The sequence below is a fragment of the Hyperoodon ampullatus genome (assembly GCF_949752795.1).
Source record: "Hyperoodon ampullatus genome assembly, chromosome: 4".
NCBI classification, from domain to species: domain Eukaryota; kingdom Metazoa; phylum Chordata; class Mammalia; order Artiodactyla; family Ziphiidae; genus Hyperoodon; species Hyperoodon ampullatus.
Genome location: NC_136917.1, coordinates 82,622,295 through 82,644,050, shown reverse-complemented (window position 1 = coordinate 82,644,050; position 21,756 = coordinate 82,622,295).

Below are 21,756 nucleotides of genomic sequence, written 5' to 3'. Positions count from 1 at the left end.
TCTGATTGTTCACATGTGTCAATGCCCTTCAGCCAAAGGCCAGCAGGAACACACCTGTAATGAAATGAGTTGAGTTCATTACCCATAGTGACAATGGAGCGCACACACCATGGAGAACTATTGGTGTCTTAGTAAGAGGATGTTCTAGGGTTTGGGAGAGGGTCTGAGGAAGCTGGGCTTTTCTCTAAGCTGGCTGTCAGAAATCAGGGGCAATTCTATGGTTAGGTATCTAAATCTTATCTATAGAAAGGGGGGAATGGAATGAGCATAGAGATCTAACTGGTAAGATAGCCATCACTCATCTTAACAAAGAAACAGGGGTGTTTGGCATTTTGTGGGTGGCACAGTGACCTTGATTTTTGTCTCTGCTTAGAAAAAATTATATAGTGAGTGACCTAGTTTTATCTCATTTAATCCATAGTCTCAGAGTAATCTTGTCTGAGGTTAGTATACTCTGAGATTGTTAATGTTCAATAAAAGAATAATATGGACTTGCTGTGGGTACCAGACCAGCTTCTGAATGTCTCTGGTTGCTCCTTTGCTTTCTTTCTCACATGATTGAAAACACTGAAGCACCCACAACATAGTTTGCTATATGGACCATAGCTTGGTGTATGTTATACTCATGTGGCTTTAAATGTATTTCATTTATATGCCATAGCTTTTTGACCTGGTTTTCAGATATGTTGTCATTATTCCAAGGTTAAATGCAAACATAAAATGCACAGCTTTCTCATCAACCTGGAAGTCAGTTTCTAGGGTCTGTCTGATGCAGCCTTCTGCCTCCAGGCTAAACTACCCATGATGATTGTGAAAAATTGATGTCTTTTCTGCTTTTAATGATCTAACTGAAAGGAAGAAAATTCCACTGTTGCCCTCAGAAGTCCATAACCTTCACTCTGACCCTTTGAAAATGGTTTTCTACTTCATCCTCCACGGAGACGCTCTCTTGCCTGTGTAACTGAACTCATTTCCTGAAGCAGGCTTTAGAATTGAGGACTCAAAACTAGGCAGAATTTGAACTGAATCTGGCCATCTAACCTGTTTTATTTTGTATGCATTATGTTTTACAAAGAGGAGAAATTTTATATAAAATTCATCTTTTCACCTGCCTTGATGAATCAGAATATTTGGCCACACTGGGCAACAGACTGGTTGAAGCTGAGTAGCAATTGTTCCTTTAGATTATCCAAAGATTGCCGTGGGCTCCACCACAGCCTACTGCACTACTGCCCTATACCACTCATCATGTTTCCTGCCCGGCCTCGTAACACTTGAGGTGTCGCCCCTGGCATAGACACCTTTTCTCTGCTGCTTGTATATATTTCTCAAAACAGGCTATGGATTATAGGGTGGTCTATGGGGTATATTCAATGTCATTCAATAAACATAATAGACCTTGCTAGAGTGTGAATTGTGTTTTAAGTTTTAGAAAACACATTATTTTTATATTAAATGCAATATAGATATATTACGGAATGCAATGGGGAATGGATTTAAAGATAAATCTAGAAATTTAAAAAAATCCTGCTTCAGACAGCTGCCTCAGGCTATGCCCCAGACCAGCCCATGAGATGGTTGAGGAGAAATGTGTACCTTCATCTTTGCCATTGGAGTCACTTTGGCAGAAAAGTTGTAGAAAAGCAGTACTAATATAATCATTACAAGTTTATATTTTCCTGTTTTTGCAGACTTTCAGAATGTCATGGAGTTTTTGAAATGGAAGGAAATTTAGATGTTAGCTAACTTTTAATTAACTAGTTTATTGGGGGTATGAAATGTATCAATACATAAAGCCACTCTGGGCAGAGACAGAACCCAGATAACCAGATTTCCAGTTCTTGTTCTATGTGAAATGTATAATTGCTGAACATAATAGCAAGTTACAGCTAAATTATGTAGTATTACTATTTATTTGGTTTGATAATTCTACTTGTTACTTATAGAATAGCAGATAGAAAACTTATTTCTCAGAGAAATTTGAAAGTCTTCCCTGATGTAGTATGAAAATAGTTTCTAATGATGTAAAGATAAATGATCTCAAGCAAGACTCAAATGAAAGTTGCTGGTTACACTAGGTTTTATAGATTGGCACCTATAGACAGTTTTAACTCTGAATTTGCAATGATTTGAAGCACAATAGTTGTGGGAGATGGAGAGAGAAAATATATTACAACACAAATGAATCTGATTTTTCACATGTGACTTGTAACATTTTCCTCATCTTTGACAATATCATGAAAATGGCATATTTACAGATCAAACGTCATGCTTCTGATTTAATGTATTTGTTTTCCCCTTTTTAATAGTCTCTCTTTATTTTCTTTTTTATTGAAGTATAGTTTACATATAATACTATATTAGTTTCAGGTGTACAACAGTGATTCGACATTTATATACATTGCAAATGACCACCACAATAAGTGTAGTAGTCATCTGTCACCATGCAAAGTTATTGGAATATTATTGACTATATTGCTTTACTGCACATTACATCCCATAACTTATTTATTTAATAACTGTAGGTTTATACCTCTTATTCTCTTTGACCTATTTCACCCAAGCCCCCAGGCTGCCTCCCTCCAGCAACCACCAGTTTGTTCTCTCTATGAGTCTGTTTCTGTTCTGTTCGTTTGCTTGTTTTGTTTTTTAGATTTCACGTATAAGTGAGATCACATGGTATTTGTCTTTCTTTGTCTGACTTATTTCACTTAGCATAATACCCTCTAGGTCCGTCCATGCTGTTGCTATTGGCAAGAGAGATTTCATTGTTTTTTATGACTGAGTAAATATTCCATTGTATATATAACCACATATTCTTTATCCATTCTTCCATTCATGGACACTTGGGTTGCTTCTGTATCTTGGCTATTGTAAATAATACTGCAGTGAACTTGGGGGTGCATATATCTTTTCTAATTAGTGTTTTTGTTTCCTTTGGATACCCAGAAATGGAACTGGTGGATCTATGGTAGTTCCATTTTTAACTCATTGAGAATCCTCCATACTGTTTTCCATAGTTGCTGCACAAATTTACATTCCCACCAACAGTGTATATGTGGGTTCCCTTTTATCCACGTCCTTGCTAACACTTGTTATTTTCTTATCTTTTTGATAATAGCAGTTCTGACAGGTGTGAGGAGACATTTCATTGTGGTTTTGATTTGCATTTCCCTGATGATTAGTGATGTTGAGCATCTTTTCATGTGTTGGCCATCTGTATGTTTTCTTTGGAAAAATACCTATACAGTCTCTGCCATTTTTAAATTGGACTGTTTATTTATTTCTTTTGTATTGAGTTGCATGAGTTCTTTATATATTTTGGATATTAACCCCTCATATGATATATCATTTGCAAATATATTCTCCCATTCAGCTGGTTGCTTTTTTATCTTGTTGATGGTTTCTTTCATTGTGCAAAGCTTTTTTAGTTTGGTGTAGTTCCATTTGTTATTTTTGCTTTTGTTTCCCTGGCCTGTGGAGAGACCCCAAAAAATATTGGTAAAACTGATGTCAACAAGCACACTACCTGTGTTTTCTTATAGGAGTTTTATGGTTTCAGGTCTTATATTTAAATCTTTAATCCATTTTGAGCTAATTTTTGTATATGGTCCGATTTCATTCTTTTGCATGTTGCTGCCTAGTTTTCCCAACACCATTCATTGAAGAGACTGTCTTTTTTCTACTGTATATCCTTGGCTCCTTTGTTGTAAATTAATTGATCAAATAAGTATGCATTCATTTCTAGGCTCTCTATTCTGTTCCTTTGATCTATGAGTCTGTTTTTATACCAGAAGCATGGAGTTTTGATTACTATAGCTTTATAGTATAATTTGAAATCAGGACATATGATACTTCCAGCTTTGTTCTTCTTTCTTAAGATTGCTTTGCCTATCTGGGATGTTTTGTGTTTCCAATCAAATTTTAGGATTATTTGTTCCAGTTTTGTGAAAAATGCCATTGGTATTTTTTTTTTTGTTTTTTTTTTTTTGCGGTACGCGGGCCTCTCACTGTTGTGGCCTCTCCCGCTGCGGAGCACAGGCTCCAGACGCTCAGCGGCCATGGCTCACAGGCCCAGCCGCTCCGCGGCATGTGGGATCCTCCCAGACTGGGGCACGAACCCGTGTCCCCTGCATCGGCAGGCAGACTCCCAAGCACTGCGCCACCAGGGAAGCCCATCATTGGTATTTTAATAGGGATTGTATTGACTCTGTAGATTGCCTTTGAGAGTACAGTCATTTTTAACAGTATTAATTCTTCTAATCCATAAACATGGTATATCTGTCCATCTCTTTGTGTTGTCTTCAGTGTTTTTCATCTGTCTTATCATTTTATGAGTATAGATCTTTTATCTCCTTAGTTAGATTTATTCCTAGATATTTTATTCTTTTTGATGCAGTTGTAAATGGGATCATTTTATTAATTTCTCTTTCTGGTAGTTTATTATTAGTGTATAGAAATGCAACACATTTTTGTATACTGATTTTGTACCCTGCAACTTTACTGAATTCATTTATTAGTTCTAATAGTTTTTTTGGTTGCGTTTTTAGGGTTTTCTATATATAGTATCATGTCATCTGCAAGTAGTGACAGTTTTACTTCTTCCTTTCCAATTTGGATGCTTGTTATCTCTTTTTCTCATCTGATTGCTGTGGCTAGGACTTCCAATACTATGTTGAATAAGAGTGATGAGAGTGGGTGTCCTTGTCTTGTTCCTGATATTAGATGAAAAGCTTTCAGCTTTTCACCATTGAATATTATGTTAGTTACGGGTTTGTAATATATGGCCTTTATTATGTTGAGGTGTGTTTCCACTATATCCACTTTGTTGAGAGTTTTGATCATAAATGGATATTGAATTTTTTCCAAATGCTTTTTCTTTATCATTGGTATGATCATATGATTGTTATCCTTCTTGTCTTCTTAATGTGGAGTATCACATTGATTGATTTGCAGATGGTGAACCATCCTTGCATCCCTGAGATGAATCCCACTTGCTCATGGTATATGATCCTTTTAATGTATTGTTGAATTTGATTGTTAATAATTTCTTGAGGATTTTTACATATATGTTCATCAGGGATATTAGACTGAAATTTTCTTTTTTTGTAGTGTTTTTGTCTGCTTTTAGTATCAGGATAATGCTGGCCTCCTAGAATGAGTTTGGAAGCATTCCTTTTTCTTCAACTTTTTAGACAAGTTTGAGAAGGATAGGTATTAGCTCTTCTTTAAATGTTTGGTAGAATTTACATGTGAACTGTTGTTTGTTGGGAGTTGGTTTTTATTACTGATTCAACTGCATTACTATTGATTCATGTGTTCAGATTTTCTGTCTCTTCCTGATTTAGTTGTTGAAGGCTGTCTGTTTCTAGGAATTTATACAGTCCTTCTAGGTTGTCCAATTTGTTGACATATAATTATTTGTCATAATCTCTTATGATCCTTTGTATTTCTGTGGGGTCAGTTGTAATTTCTCCTCTTTCATTTCTGATTTTATTTATTTGGACCTTTTTCTTTTTTCTTGATGAGTCTGGCCAAAGGTATATCAATTTTGTTTACCTTTTTAAAGGACCAGCTCTCAGTTTTATTAATTTTTTTAGTCTCTGTTTTTTTAGTCTCTATTATATTTATTTCTGCTTTCATCTTTATTATTTTCTTCCTTCTACTCTTTTTGGGCTTTATTTGTTTTTCTTTAAGTTGTTCCTTTAGGTGTAAGGTTAGTTGTTTAACTGAGATTTTTCTTGTTTTCTGAGTTAGGCCTGTATTGCTATAAACTTCCTCTTAGATTTACTTTTGCTGCATCCCATAGATTTTGAAACATTGTGTTTCCATTTTCTTTCATTTCAGGTGTTTTCTTATTTCCTCTTTGATTTTTTCAATGACCCACTGGTTGTTTAAAAGTATGTTGTTTAACCTTCATGTATTTGTGTTTTTCCAGTTTTCTTCATGTAATTGATTTCTAGTTTCATACTGTTTTCATCAGAAAATATGATTGATATTATTTAATCTTCTTAAATTTACTGCAACTTATTTTGTGACCTAACATGTCATCTATTCTGGGGAATATTCCATGTGTACTTGAAAAAAATGTGTATTCTTCTGTTTTGGGGTGGAATGTTCTGTATACGGTTCACCCTTGAACAACAGGGGTTAAAGGCACTGACCTTCTTGTATAACTTTGCAATCCCCTTGCCATATCTGCAGTTCCACATCCACAGATTCAACCAACCACAGATTGTGTAGTACTGTAGTATTTATGTAGTGAAATAAATCCAAAGAGAAGTGGACCCATACAGTTCAAACACATGTTCTTCAAGGGTCAATGGTATATCTGTTAAGTCCATCAAGCTTAATGTGTCTTTTAAGGCCAATATTTCTTTACTGATTTTCTGTCTGGATGATCTATCCATTGATATAGCAGGGTATTAAAGTCCCTTACTATTCAATATTATTGTATTACTGTCAATTTCTCCCTTTATGTCTGCTAATATTTACTTTGTGTATTTGGGAGCTCTTATGTTGGGTGCATAGATATTTACAGTAAGTCCCCTACATACGAACCTTCAAGTTGTGAACTTTCAAAGATGCGAACATGCATTTGCATGTCCAATCACGTAAGTTAGTTCACGATTCTGGCGTACATTTTCACGTGCATGCATCCTCTACAAGTGGTTGTGCTTTTGTGTACTTTACAGTACTGTATAGAGTACAGTAGTACAGTATTTTTATTTCAAGCCCAGGATGTCCAGAAGCAAGCATAAAAGCAGTGGTGCTGTAGCTAGTACTGCTAAGAAGTGCCAGCTGTTGTACTGTACTACTGTACTTTTCAAGGTACTGTACTGTAAGATTAAAAATGTTTTCTTTATTTTTTGTGTTTGTTTTTTATGTATTATTTGTGTGAAAAGTATTATAAACCTATTACAGTACAATACTATATAGCCGATTGTGTTAGTTGGGTACCTAGGCTAACTTTGTTGGACTTACGAACAAATTGGGCTTACAAATGCGCTCTTGGAACAGAACTTGTTCATATGTAGGGGACTTATGGTACAAGTTTTATATCTTCTTATTGTATTGATCCCTTTATCATGGTGTGATGCCTTTGTCTTTTGTTACAGTCTTTGTTTTAAAGTCTATTTTGTCTGATATAAGTATTCCTATCCAGCTTTTTCATTTTCATTTGCGTGGAATATTATTTTCATCCTTTCACTTTCAGTCTTTGTGTGGCTTTAGATCAGAAGGTAATCTCTGCTGGTTTTCAAAGCCAGACATTATGGGGGCTCATCTTCCTGGTGCAGGTCCCCTGAGCTGGGAGCCTGAGGTGGGGATCAGACCCCTCGCTCCTCAGTGGGAACCTCCAAGGTTGTGATATCCCTCCTGCTTATGGGTCACCACACTGGGGGTGTAGGTTCAAACTAGACCGCATCTCTGCCTGCTCCTACCCATCTCAATGTAGCCTTTTCTTTATATCCTTAGATGTAGGACTGTTTTGGTAGTCTTCAGGTCATTCACAGAGATAGTTGTTCCATATGTAGTTGTAGTTTGGTGTGTCCATGGCAGAAGGTAAGCTCAGGATCTTCCTACTCTTCCTTTTTTTTTTTAACTGAAGTATAGTTGATTTACAATGTTGTGTTAATTTCTGCTGTACAGCAAAGTCATTCAGTTATACATACACACATGCACATGCACACATATACACACATTCTGTTTTATAATTTTTCATCTTGATCAGGAACCTATTTGTTATCTCTTGAAACCTATTCCTGTTACGGAGTTGGTGATTAGATTGCATTTGCCTACTTACAGTTGAATAGTAATTAGTAAAATTTTACAATCGGTAATTGGTGAAATATTACAACAGAAAGAATTTGATAGATTATTTGAGTTTACAGATGCTGGAGTTTGACTTGTAGAAGCAGTTAACTTATCTCAGAGGAGCAACTGTGAGTCATACTTGAATCATTTTTTGGCAAATGTCCAATGGTGAATTGCTTCTTTTCTAAATGCCTTTAGTTATTTATATCATCTTCTGTGGTGGATCATAATTACTTTAATTTGTTTTGAAAGAAAATGATTAATAACTACTGCCAAAAATATATGATACATAAAGTGTATTTTACATCATATGTAACTTTGAAACATATGTTCTTCATAAATGGCTCTATAATATGAAGTGTGGTTGTTATAATAATTTTGCTTGAAGAATAGTTAGTGTTTGCTATTTAAAAAGAATGAAAGCAATAATATCACTCTTGGTTGTATAGGAACTCTAGGAACTTACTAGATCCAAACATATGAGTTGCCTTTTATAGGTCAAGGTGGTTGAATATTAGTAATTTTATATGGTTTATCCTCAACTCTCCAATTGCCTTACTTGTCATATTTGTAGCACCTGGAGGAACCTTTTATTCAACATATACAAGAACAAACTCATGATCTTCTTTTGCAAAGCTGCTGTCCCTGCATTAGGAGATATACCATTGTCCAGTTCAGTAAGCTGGAAACCTATGCCCCGTCTTTTATACCTGATGCTGTGAAATTTTGTCCATGTCTTCGTCTAGGACTGCTTTCTATGCCCAGCTACTATAGCTTACTGTCATTTCCCCAGATCAGGGTGTGCAATGTTTCTTGCTACCATCAATCCTCCGTACATATGGCACTCCCTATTTGGAACACTCTCTGTGTACACCTGTCATGTCTCTCCTTTACTACATAAATTTCTATTAATCTTTCAAAGTCCTTCAGCTTTAGTACCTTGGGAAAGCCTTTACGTTTTCACTAACATATGTCAGATTCCTTTTAATATCTCTCCTGGAACTGTGTTTTTTTTTTTTCTTGGTAATGTTTGCCTCAATTTTTTAAAAGGTATTTAGTGGTATTCTTCACATAAAATAAAATTTATTCTTCTCATGTGGATAGTTTGGTGAGTTCTGTTAAATGTGTAACTACCACTACAGTCAAGATGTATAACATTTTCATCAGCACAAAAAGTGCCTCATGCCCCTTTGCAGTCAATCTCCTCTCCTATCCTTCAGCCTCTGATTTCCACCCTATGGTTTTGCTTTATTCAGAATGTTACATAGACAAAATATATAGTATATCACTTTATTGTCCAGCTTCTTTTACTTAGCATAATGGTTTTGAGATTCATTTACATTTTTGCATGTATCAATAGTTCATTCCTTTACTTCTGAGTAAAATCTCGTTATATGGTATACTACAATTTGTTTATCCACTCAATCCATTCATTTGTTAATACACATTTCAGTTGTTTCCAGGTTCTGGCTATTAGTCATTCATATGTTTTCCAAATGGGCTGTACTATTATTCTATTTTGCACTTCCACCAACAATATGTGAGAGTTCTAGTTGCTCTGCACCCTCACCAGTGATTGGTATCATAAGTCTTTTAAAATTTAGCCATTTTAGCAGTGTAGTGATATTTTATGGTGGTTATTAATTTGTGTTTTCCTAATGCGTAATGATGTTCATTATCTTTCCATGTGTTTATTGACATTTGTATACCTTCTTTGGTAAAGTATTTGTTCAAGTCTTCTGTCCACTTTTCAGGCATTGTCTTCTTACTATTGAATTGTAAGAGTTTTAAAAAATATATTCTGGATAAAAGTTTATATTTTTAAATTAGATATTTGCTCTGTCAAACTGTTTTACAAAGTGTACTATTTTATTTTACATCCCTGCCAGCAGTATATGAGAGTGCTAATAACTCCACTCCTCGTCAACACTTGCTATAGTCACCCTTTTTAATTTTAGCCATTAATAGGTGTTTGTGCATGTGTGTGTGTGTGTGTGTGTGTGTGTGTGTGTGTAATAGGCTTTATTTTTTAGAACAGTTTTTGATTTACTAAAAGATTTTGATTTATTGGAATGCAGAAAGTTTCCATATACCCTGCACCCAGTTTTCCCTATTAATGACATCTTACTTTAATATAGCACATTTGTTATAATAACAAACCAATATTGATTCATTATCATTTATTAAAGTCCATACTTTATTTAGATTTCCTTAGTTTTTCCCAGATTCTAGAATGCTATCTAGAAAAACAAATTAAGTTGTCATGAATCCTTAGGTTCCTTTTGGTTGTGAGTTTTTTTTCCATTTTGTTTCTAATTTTCACTTCTCTAATAGCTAGGGTTGGACATTTTTACATATGCTTATTTGCCATCTGTGTATCTCCTTTGGTGAAGTATCTGTTCAAATCTTTTGCTCATTTTTATTGTTTTTTTAAAATTATTGAGTTGTGAGAGTTTTTTTTGTTAAAAATTCTGGCTACAAGTTTTAAATCAGATTTTTTTAAACAAAGTTTTACTCCCAGTCTGTGGTTTGTGGCTTGTCTTTCCACTTCCTGAACAGTATCTTTTGAAGAGCAAAAGTTTGCAGTTTTGATGAAGTCCAATTTATCAATGTTTTCTTTATATGGTTCATGCTTGTTGTGACTTTTCAATAAATCTTTGCCTACCCAAGGTAAACACACTTTTCTCCTATGTTTCTTCTACCAGCTTTATAACTTTAGTTTTTATATTTAGATCTTTGGAAGTTTATTAATAACAATCTACATAACAATTTGAATTTTGATTTTATGAAATTGAACATTTTTTTCAGACTAATTTTACACTCACACAAGTAAAATGTATATACAGTAAGTCTCCTACATATGAATGAATTCCGTTCTGACGGCACATTCATAAGTCCAATTTGTTTGTAAGTCCAACAAAGTTAGCCTAGCTACCCAACTAACACAATCAGCTATATAGTATGTACTGTAATAGGTTTATAACACTTTTCACACAAATAATACATAAAAAACAAACACAAAAAATAAAACATTTTTAATCTTACAGTAGAGTACCTTGAAAAGTGCAGTAGTACAGTACCACAGCTGGCATACAGGGGCTGGCATCGAGTGAACAGGCAAGAATAGTTACTGACTGGAGGAGGGAGAGGAGGGTGGGGATAGTAGAGCTGAAGGATCATCAGCATTAGGAGACAGAGGGCAAGCTGTAGTTTCATTCATGCCTGATGTTGATGGCATGGGTTCTGGTTCCTTGCTGGAACCAGATGCACGTTTGCATCTTTGAAAGTTTGTAACTTGAAATTTCGTATGTAGGGGACTTACTGTATTTTAAATTTTCAATGACTCAGTATTCTTTTTTTTACATCCCACAGTTCTTGGATTGCCTATGACAGTAAAAGTTCTTTCCATGTCAGCATTACAATTCAGTTTCTATTTGAAATATGTAAATATTGTGTGTCAGTCAGAGTTCCTTGGTTGCAAGCAGTAGAAGCCAGAAGCCAACTCTGCTTCTATTAGCTAAACAGGTAGTTTATTGGAAGACTGTGAAAGAGCTGAAGAACCAGGCTTTAAATAGAAGGAACTAATTAGCTCTAAAGGGTCTTGGAAATATGAACTGTTCCATTGTCTTTCTCAGTCATTTCTACTGTAATAGATGACCTGAAACCATCTCTTTGTCTTGGGTAGGGTAGGGGTGGAGGAATAGTCCTTTGGCTACTTGCCTCACAATTAAAACTGATGTCTAGCAGGGGCTGGGAAATGAAAACTGTCAACTGGCTTAGCTTGTTAAGTCAGTCACGTGCTCACTCATTGGCTAGGAAGGGTGTCCTGATCACTAGCCCTGTCAGACTATATTCAGTGGAGGAAAAGGTCCTTCCCTAAAATGAGTTTTGGGTGCTAATACTTAAAGGAGGGATGGATCCTGGGCAGCCCCAAACAACAATGTTCTTTCTATATAATGTGTTGCCTTGAAACTCTCCTTCTAGCTTATGTATATGGGTGTGTGTGTATTTCATCCCATATACGGAAAACAAAATGATGCATAAATAGGTATGTCTAATGAAGTAATTAGTCTGGCCCACATTCGTCGCTGAAAACCAACTGGTAGTTCAGATTTAAGAGAGAAAAAAATACATGATACTAGAAAGAGAAAGAAATGGAATCTAGGACAACTATATTCTAGTTCCTTCTCTGTATATAAACTAGCTGTGGGATCTTGACAAGTCTTTTAATCTGAGTCTCAGTTTACTTAACTATAGAATAAAATTATTAAAATACATTATGTCTATGTCTCTTCCTGCTCTAAATTCTATAATTCTAAGGCTATCATCTGTGTAAATATTAGTTGTTCCTGTGTTGAGAACAGTAGTTATAACAAGAAAACTGAATACACAGAGACATACATACATAGGCATGCTAGGTTGCCAGACAAAATACAGGAAACCCAGTTAAATTTGAATTTCAGATAGACAACAAATAATTTTTACTATGTCTAAAATTATTTGTTGTTTATCTGAAATTCAAATTTAACTGGGTATTCTCTATTTTTCCTTGCTAAATCTGGCTGCCCTAAGACAGACAGACAGACACACACGCAGAATCAAGGAATAGGAAGAATTACAGGCAGGTTCTTGGATTAGTATTGTTTATGCAACTCCTTCTTAAGTGAATCTATAGCAGCTTCAGTATAATTTTTCAGCTGAACTCAGGGGGTTTTCTAGATGAAATAAAATCCTATCCCTTCATTATAAGACTGTCTTGATTTAGTCTCTTACAAGAAATAATGATTTTTAATTCAAGAAAATATTTCTTATTGAACTTCACGAATGAATTTGCTAAATGTCCTATCATCTACAAGCTCATGCTAATTTTTCACCTGGAGCAGAGAAGTAGTTTTCTAAGCAGCTTACTGGGTTGCTGACTGAATGAGTATTTTGCCTTGTTGAGAGTTGAGGTTGACTCTATCAATAAAACCCATTGGCTTTTTAATCGCCTATGTTGTGTGCTCCTGTACCTACTAATCACACCAAAGCTGCTTATCCTTCATCATCTTGGTTTTGATGGATACTTTATGTAATAAATCTAGACCTTCAGCACTGAGTAATCACTTGGGGATTCCTGCTTATGAAGGGCCAATAACTATACAACAGTGATACTGTTGATATATGAGCTCTTTTTCTTTCATGCTTTCCCTACTACATGTACCAAAATGACACAATATACAAAGACAGAATATGTCTTTGTAATTTGCAATTGCATATTTTAACTTTGACATATAATGCATGGGAGCTTAATCTGAACAAGGAATTCTCATTTGTAAGTCATATTCCAGGTATTCAGGGGTGTGCATGCTTTTAAAGACAGAATTTAATTTATCAATGAGAGTAACTTCTCTTTTGTTGTAGCTCTGATATGGTAGGTTAGTTTAGTAATCTCTCTTAACAATCTATGGCTTTGCTGTCAGAAAATGTACTAGTGTAAAACTAAATTAGTAGAATGAAAAACACCTGATCGATTGGTTGCTTAGATAAAAGAAATGAACACAAAAGAAAATCACTCGATTGTATTGAGACCCAAGTGAAAAATAAATGAATTTTGTGATAGTGATGTGGAGATTTTATAAATCATATAAAATAGAATTTCCCAGTAGTTTGGTAAATAAATGGAAAGTTCCACAATTCCTTCACTAAATTTATTCCCGAAAATCATGGCCAGGAGAAAATGCTGAGTCACATATTCATACATTTCCTAAACATATTTAGTAAAATAGATTTCTTGCTTATCTAAACTTCTTCCCAGTCTATGAAGAGCTTTTTATTACATATTCTCTGGAGTCCTAATTTTTTTTCCTGGTCATGCATTTAATAATGTCTACTTAAGTCTACTTTGTAGCTTTAACACTGAACTTTAATAAGCATTCTCTTTCTACTCTTTGCAAATTTAAATTTTTATAAATTTAGCTTATGTTTTATTTTTACTATATCAATTTATCTGGGCATGTATCTCATGTAGGACTGACTGAAAAGAAAAGAACAAGAACCTTATTTCTCATCCTTATCAAGCTGTGTTGTTTCATGTCCTACAAAATGGCCTTACACTCTGGGTTTCCCTCCTAGGATTTTCATGATCTAATAGAATTGTTTCTTGACATTTCCCCTCCTTTACCCCACTATTCACATATCAAAATTTATCTACTACTATGAGTCCCATTAAATCAAAACCTCACTAAATAGCTGGTTGAAAGTTTATTCTCAACTTTATCTGTTTCTTTCTGTCTCCACAGAATTTCCCTCTTCTGCCTGACTTTATCTCTTGCTTGGACTACTGCAGTAGGCTTCTAGTGGTCTCTCTGTTGCTGCCATTCCTCCTCCATACCCATTCTCCAAAAGGCACCCAGCAATCATTTCAGGGCCTACAAGGCCCCATGTGAGCAGCTCTTGCCTGTCTCTCAACTGCAAAAGTATAATTTTCAAACAATTATTTAACTCATTAATGAGGAAACCAGTGAGATAAGAAGTTGGTTGAGAGAAAGATGTAAGACACAAATGTATCAGTGGAAAACTGATCAGTGGAAAAATAAAAGCAAAGAAAATTGGAATAATAGTGCTAAGTTAGATATAACATGGGTTAAATACTACAGAAAAATAAAATCATAGCCTTTGGGATTATTTGCTGTACCAGGAAAAAATCAGTTTATTGGTTTCTAGTAAATTAATATATACCTTTACAGAGATAAAAAGTCCCTGGTTTTAATCAATGGTAAATAGTGAATTACAACCCCCAAGAGTCAGATGATTCTCAGGCAACTTGTTAGATAATACACTAGTATGACTACAAACATCACATTAGTCACCTTTTTGCCTTACATTCTTAATTTTCAAAACTTGTCTCCCCGTACTCTCCCCTTTGGTCACCAGGGTTCTTGCTACACTGACCTCCTCTCCATTTCTTTAGGCTTTTGTGCTTACCATTCCCTGTGCCTGAAATGTTTGGCTACCTCATTCTTCAGGTCACACCTCTCAGATGGTCCTTATCTCAGCGTTCTATCTAAATCCCTTTCCCTCACCTACATCTGATTCACTCTGTAGGTCATCATCCTTTTCCTTTATTCCACAGCAGCAGTGAAAATCTGAACATATATATGGGTGTATTTGTTTCTTCACTAAAGTATCAATATAAGCTACATGAGGGCTGACACATCATCTTTCTTGTTTGTTACTACATTTCTCTTGCCAAGAACAATGGCTACTCATGATGGATGTTTGATAATTACATGTTAAATTGATGAATGTCTAAAGATTTGTAATAATGTACTTTCTAAGATTTTCAGATTTTATTCAAATTTCATCCAAACAAGGGCTGCCATGAGTTCTTCTAAAGAAGGCATTAGATTTAATGGGAAATAGAGGAGTTTAAGTACCTGATACATTGGACCTTGAAGGTCAGAGCTTCAGGTCAGCATGGTCCAAGCCTGAAATCCTTCCTGAAAATACATTTCCAAAGGTCCCATCCCACAATCAAAATACCCTCTCCTTGATTATATATATATAATATATATATATATTATATATATATATATATTCATATGTTCTCATATATAACTGTCAGTTATCACAGTGGCTTATAGTCCTTGTTAAAGGTGCGGGTTTCTGCCCTCCTCTACCCTCAGGAGAGATCTTGATGCCATAGTTTGCCTGAAGCCCAGGAATCTTCATTTTAAATAACATCTGGAGATTCTGACATTGTTGGTCTGTGAACCACGTGTTGAGAAATACTGGTCTAGGAAATCCAAATATCCAGTTGTATGCCTGGGTATTTGCATACTACGTCAAGGTTAGCCAAACAAAAACCTGGGGAAACCTGCTTTGGGAGTTTGGCTCCCAAGCACAAGGTCTTACAGTGATCAGTCACACATTCAACAGGACCAATAAAGGTTGCAGAATTACTTAGACTAGGATGAGAGGTTTGCATAGTTTGCAAAACTTAGCTAAAAGCTACACTAGCAATAAGCTGGTGACTATAAAAATGAAAGAGTTTTAAAGTTTGAAACTGCTCAAGGGACCTTATTTATGTTCTACAGATTGTCCCCCATGGATTTTAGTATCCAATTTGAAGATTTTAAGGCAGTTCTGTAATAAATTTTGGTAAAACAAGGTAAGTCCTTTGAATAGCTACTTGTAAAGTTTCCTCTTTTTTGCTATTCACGTGTTGGTTCACTCAAGTTCAGATGGACAGATAGCCCAGAATAATTTACCAGCTTTAGCAGGAATCTGGATGATCCCTGTGACTTTCTTTCTGGGGGAGCATACAGAGGAAAAGATAACACACACATATTCATAACCCTGTTTCCACACAGACTGTGAGGTGTCTCAGCTGATGTAATAGGAAAAACTAAAGGAATGCATAATCCTGCTCAAAGGAGACTTTATTTTCAATCAGCAGTGTCTAATATAAAATAAAGAGGAAAAAAAAGGATTAATTTACCTACCTTGTATCTATATTGGGCCTAGACTGACCTGGAGTTGAAAAAGAAGACATTGGATGCTCAGAGAGAAGTGAAAAGTCCCAAAGGACAGCCTAGGAGCATCTCCTGTCCCTGAGGTACTATACTTTCTGTTCAGCCAATGAAAGACCCACCTTGCCATTTCTTATTCACTAGCTACTTCTATAAGCTGTTATTGGAGCAACCATTTTGGTCAGTCAGGTAGTCTATTTGGGCAAACAACCAGTGTAGATAATTTTGATTCACTGAATTGACTCGACGTTTCACTAAACTTGGATAAATCTGGTGGATGTCTTGTGCCTTGAGGACAAACTTTGAAAGAGGAGGAAGTTGCATTATGCAGTTGAAATGGGACTAGGTTGGGATATGGTGTACGTAGATTGTTGTCCCAGTTTTGATACTGACTAGATCAATGATTTCAACTGTATTCTGGATAGGGTCTGGGAACCGAAACATGACATTAGGTAAAAAACTAAGGAAATCTGAATAAAGTGCGGACTTTAGTATAAAATGGTACATCAATATTGGCTTATTAGCCAAGACAAATGTACCATACTAATGTCAGGTGTTGTCATCAGGGGAAACTGAGTGTAGAGTATACAGAAACAGTCTGTAAATATTTATAACTCTTCTGTACATCTACAACTATTCTAAAAATGTTTATTTTAAAATGCATGTGTATGGTCAAGGAGAGCATTTCTTAAAATCTAGGTTATATGGTGTTCGTATTTCTGTTTGGTTCTGTTGGCTTGCCAATGACAAGTAGTTGGTTCTGAATTTATTAAATGATCTTAAGACAGCACTTTAATAAGTTATATCTTCTCAGGAGACAGTTTTTGTATTTTCTTCCAATCTGTCAATAATCCCAAGAACAGGATTAATTTGCTTTGTGCTCAGGTAGACAGAATTTGAAACATGATCAATGTGGTGGTTACTGAAATAAAACTTGACTTTTCCTCAAAATAATAGCCTACATTCTCTTGACTTGGAAGGAAATATTCCACCAAGAAATAAGAAAGGTTTTGTACTTTATAAAATCCAGAGAATTGAAATGAAAGGTAAAACATTTTCATCATTCTAATAAAAATTAAGTGTTGGGAGCAATTCAACACGTTAAAATGTTTGGGATTCAACACATTAAAAATGTTTGTAACAAAATTAATGAAAGCAAAGGTAAAAACAGAAAGGATGTCAAAAAACCAGGGATATATAAAAACCATGGTACATCACTGAAAAATAGCTCCAAACAGAGGATATGCTTAGTTAAGACAATGAGTGGTCAGCAAGACTCTATTTCTTCTACTCATTTCCCTTCCCTTATAATTTCTTTCCGTCTGAGCTTACAGACTCCATCACAAAGTAATCAAATTTTATGTCTCTAACACTTTAGCTTTTAGTAGCTTTTGCAAAGTGTGAAGAGGAAGTAGGAGTATACAAAAATTAGCTATTTTACTTTGTGTTCATGCTTTTGGTAAGATAACTACTGTGAAACCAGAAAGATATTACAGAAATTCTCAACTGTCCCCTATCTATTTGCTGTCCAAAGAAAAATGCTGTGTGCACACACACCATACTGCAAAACACAGACCACGCACGCTCACATATGTTAGTAGGCTAGCTGGAGGTCCTCAACATGTGGAGGGCACAAGAGAGAATGGCCAGTGCCACTTAAACTGGAGAGTCAGCTAGGTGGAGATAGGTTAAGAAATCTTCTGGTGTATATAGATAGGTTTAACAGACTTTCAGCCAAATGTTTGGTGAGACTTTGAGAGAATAAGGCACAGGACAGGTAAATTTTAGCATAAGAGTGATTGTGAGCAGGTTTAGGGAGTTGCCTAAGAGGGAAATTCAGCATAGGAAGTTAGCATGAGAATCCCTGAAGAATCAGGGGCTGCAGGGCAGGTCTTTATAACAAATCTCTACAGAGAAGAATAAAATGCAATTGATTGGCAGCGCTACACAGCCAACTGCACCGTGCGGGACCACATCCACTGCCTGGGTAACCGTACTTTTCCAAAAATGCTGTACTACAACTGGACGGGCGGTTATAAGTGGTCAACTGCTCTGGCTCTGACCATCACCCGTGGTGGGTTTTGAGCAGACTGTTTCTACCTGGGCCAGTGACATGAAGGCCTGGCAAGCTCTTCAGCTTTGGGGGCCTGGGAATATGGACGCTGCTCGACGTCCTGCTCGCTGCTTATAACCTTGGGGAAAGCAGCTTACTGCTCTGATTTTAGTTTTCTAAGATGAAGCTACTGGATTAGAAACTTTATAAGTCCCTTTCAGACCTACTTTTCTGGGAGTCTAGGAGAGAGGTGTAACTATCTGATCAAATTTCTCAGAGAGCTTCTCCAGAACACTGGCACATTAAGAAAATAGCTTTAGATGAAGTATACAGAATTCAGATTCTATAATTGATGAATTTTAGCATTTTGTCATTCCCATGCCCATTTTCCTCTTTCTTCAGTTGTGAATATAAAGATTATTTTATATCTGACCATTTGCTATCTATCCCTCCATTGTTTGTCCATACCTTCCTCTTCTCTTCATACATTGAAGTTGAAGCAGTTTCAATATTTGTAGGCAGGAGTCCAGACTCCAGGGCTTGAGGGGCTCTGAACAATGAGGGCCATTCCTATTTCTAGTGGTGGTGGACAACTTCTGCTTCCCTTGCATCAGGTGCATGTTACCCTCAGAAGATCTTGGGAAGATTTCTTATTGTTCTCTGGATTAATATGACTACTTGGAAATATTTAAGATCATACATGTGAACTTCCTAGAAGTGATTTTATGCCCAAATTGTGTTTCTGACTCTCTGGCAGTTTGAGTTCAGTAAGAATAGTCACAGAAGTCAATTCTGCATGGGACATGTATTCATTTACATGTTCTGGCATGGGTCCTGGCCAAGATGGCAGTAATGTACTTCCTCACCACATGGGGCTCTCTGGGGCCATAAGCAGGCTGCAAGCTGTTGGTCTTTCTGTACCTGCTGTTCATCAGCGTTGTCACTGGAGCATTGATAGGAATACTCTTTCACAGAAAGCAGCAATTCCAGAGGGGAGGGAGAGGATTTCTACCCATTAGCCATTTCCAGGATTTTTAGATGATAGTTTGTTGAGTAGGATACAGGCCATGTACTATATGAGGCTCCTAACTACTTAGATTTCAACTGACAAATTAACTATGGGATTTTCTCTGTCATTAACTGCTTGACTGGTTGTCTGAGAGTGCTAACTGCTTTGGACTTATTCTTGACCGTTTTGTTAAGCTGTGACTCATCATGTCTCTAATGTCTTCATTCTAGTACAAAATGCTCATATAAAGTCTGTACAAAGGAAAAGTCTTTATATGAAGAAATGGTAGTATTTCAGCAGTCAACTTAAAAAACTACCTTCACATATTATACATGGCATGATTTTAAATACAAGAGAGAAGGAAATGTATTAATCAAATAAAATAGGCCCTTTCCAATAAGGGCAGGCTTAAAACTTGGAATGATAAAATCCTTAAGAGGCCAAAATCTGGTGGCCCATTTATACCCCACATCTAACCATAGTGATGATAAAAAGAAGACAAATGTTTGATCTTGGGGCCAGGGGGCAAGGGGTATGGTGGCTTGAAGCAGGACCTTGTTCCTTGTCTTCTTTGAAGAAAGAATTCAGCAAAGAGACAGAGATTGTGAAGCAGATAAAACGTTTATTAGAGGCAAAGTATATGTGGAAGAACACATGGGTTAACTCAGAGTGAATTGCATGGAATGGGGGTGGCTTAGGTTGCTTATATGGGGGCAGTCTTCTGGATTGTCTATGGCCAGTCACCTTGCTTTTGCCCATATTTGGTCTTGACTCAGGGCGCTCCTTGGTATGTATGTGCATCTTTCAGCCAAGATGGATTCCAGCGTGAGGGTTTCTAGGAGGTTAGCAGGACATATTATGGGCTTTTGCCCCCTCCCTCCTTTGACCCCTGAGGACTTTCTCTGCACAGGTATGGGCTGGGAAATTCTCTTGACCACAAAAATGAGAAAAATGTTGTTGCTTTGTCTTTTACCCAATCAAGACTCTGTTGTTGCTGTTATCTTATCTCCAAGTGTCAGCAGGAGATGGGTTACAGCTGCTCAGCCTGGGGCCAGTCTATCTTCTACTTCACTTTGAGTTAGTCGTGTTATTGTTTTTAAATATTATCTAAAAACGATACAACCCTTAGAGTCTGCACCTGAATGGTGTTCTCACTTCCCCTCACCTTACCCTCCCCTTCATGTACTCTCCTTCCTTGGTCATGGAAGAGACATAAATGTGAGAAGTAGCATAATTTAAGCATGCCTTTCTTCTATAGGATGCTTCCTAACATGTTGCTTTTTAAAAAAAGAACTCAATTCCTCACAAAGAAGAATAGGAATTTAAAAAGTGAGATTCAGAGAGATTATGTAACATTCTCAAAGTCAAACCACCAGGAATTAGTAGAGTTTAGATCTGAAAGATCTATTTGACTCTAATGACCACTCTTGTGAATTTACAGATTTATATTAGTTTTCTATGAAGTCTAATAACATATATTAATATTATACATTATTGAGCATTTACTGTGTGCCAGTAATGGTGTTAAGTATTTCATGTATATTATTCTACATAATTCTCATGGCAACTGCCTGCAGTAATATAAACACTTCATTTAAGAGGTTAAGTGACTTTTCTGTGGTCATATGGGTAGGAAATGGCAGTGTTTTAGAGCAGTGCTATGGAGTCATGTGCCACAGCTGCCAAATCTTAGGCCAGTTTTCTGAGATAAATTTCATACACAGAGCTGGACATATTCATATATGACCCGGACTGCTGCCGTCAGGACTAAGAAACAAATGACAACTGCAGATTTATACATTGTGTGTGTTTTTTAAAAAATGTGTTCCTTCTGTTTTAATTGTTTCAAAAAGGGCCCCAGTTGTATTCAAAATTTCAGTTTATTGAGTGACTGGCTACATCTGGCTTGCCATGGGGCAAAAAACAAGACTGCGATGGCCAAGGTATTGGAAAACCAAATATAGATCCTTCCAATTCAATCGTCTGCTAATTGGTCTTTTCCTACCTTAGAATCAAGCCCGGTGTTTCCATCTACATTTAAATAACACTCGCTGACCTGATACTTTCTGTAGATCCTTATGTCTTATGATTATAAGGAAGTGTTTATACATTTTTAAATGATGAATTTTGGGTCACAGGGTATAACTACGACCATTGTGGCAATTACAGCTGCCTTTGGGGAGCTGAATCTCATTAGTTTCTTTTGTGTTAAAAGAATAGACTGAGGCATAGAAAACTATGACAGTTACATTCTAAGACTTTGAGAAATCAAGCGTGTATTGAACATGTTAACTGTGGATTTCTTTGAAAAGCAGTTTACACATAGAATTGAAATCCCAGCTGTGACATGCACTTCTTCATGCGGA